Source organism: Ranitomeya imitator, chromosome 1, assembly GCF_032444005.1.
Source record: "Ranitomeya imitator isolate aRanImi1 chromosome 1, aRanImi1.pri, whole genome shotgun sequence".
NCBI lineage: Eukaryota > Metazoa > Chordata > Amphibia > Anura > Dendrobatidae > Ranitomeya > Ranitomeya imitator.
In genome coordinates this window covers 1,128,516,723-1,128,517,829 of record NC_091282.1, presented here as the reverse complement: position 1 = coordinate 1,128,517,829, position 1,107 = coordinate 1,128,516,723, and positions in this window count along the sequence as shown.

The window sequence follows — 1,107 nt, the reverse complement described above, 5'->3', positions numbered from 1 at the left end:
TTAATGCCGTACTCTGCAGATTCACCCACGTAGACCTAATAGTCTAATCGAAGCACAACCTGATCACTGATATCACTACCATACTGGTCTATGCTATCACTATGAATCGCCTAATACACTGCGTATCTATAGTTATATCACATATTCCTCACACTGTACATTTACTCTGTTTGGTTTAATGGCCGCAGTCACCATATAAACATTTGTTTTTTTGCTCAAAGCATCAAGCAAAGTAACGTATATAGCTGTACTGTGACACCAATGCAATGAATCTTGTGCTAAAAACATCACAAAAATGTTGTTTTTTTAATATATTATTAGATCATACATGTCAGAGAGCGCCCAATACCTACAAACTGCGGGCAACAATGTGGACCTGATCTTACACTGGAGAGTAGCGAGATTCCACTCATTCGGGCGAATGCGTCAATTTATATATTGGCAGTAATTCGTCTAGATTGTCCTACAGGCCGCACAGTGTCAGAGGTGACATGTTCTCCTCGGGTCTGTGGTCATTGATTTTCTACAACAGCAAAAACTGGTAAAAAAAAACCCAAACTTCGGAGCAGAGGTGAAATCTGCAGCGGGGTCAGTATTAGGCGGAATTTCACCCTATTCAATGCTTAGTACATGGAGCAGGGAGAAATCCACAGCGAAATACGCATGCGTTATTGCAGATTTATTGCGTATCTGTAATCAAATCCACAGAGGAGATTTTCCGCAAGAGATCAATAATGATAAAGTGCAGAACAGATAAAAAGCTCTTAAAAGCTGGTTGGGTGTGTTTAAAGGGTTAACCCCTTTCTTCTTGGCTGCCAGAGTGTATTCTATGATATTCTTATATGGATTGATTCACTACTTCAGTACATTTTCCCCCTGGCACGCCATTCTTATTTCATTGTGCATATGTCATTATGCATTGATTACATTCTACTTGTATTTGGATTATTACTTCCAGGGGTTCTTTTCCCTTTGGTTTACCCACCAATAGTCCATTGTGTCCTCTGTGTTGGGAAAATTACCATTATTAACTTTTTTTATTATTTTTTTTATGAAAGTTATTTATTATTTTTTACAAATTTTTCCTGCCCAGAACTTCATTATTAT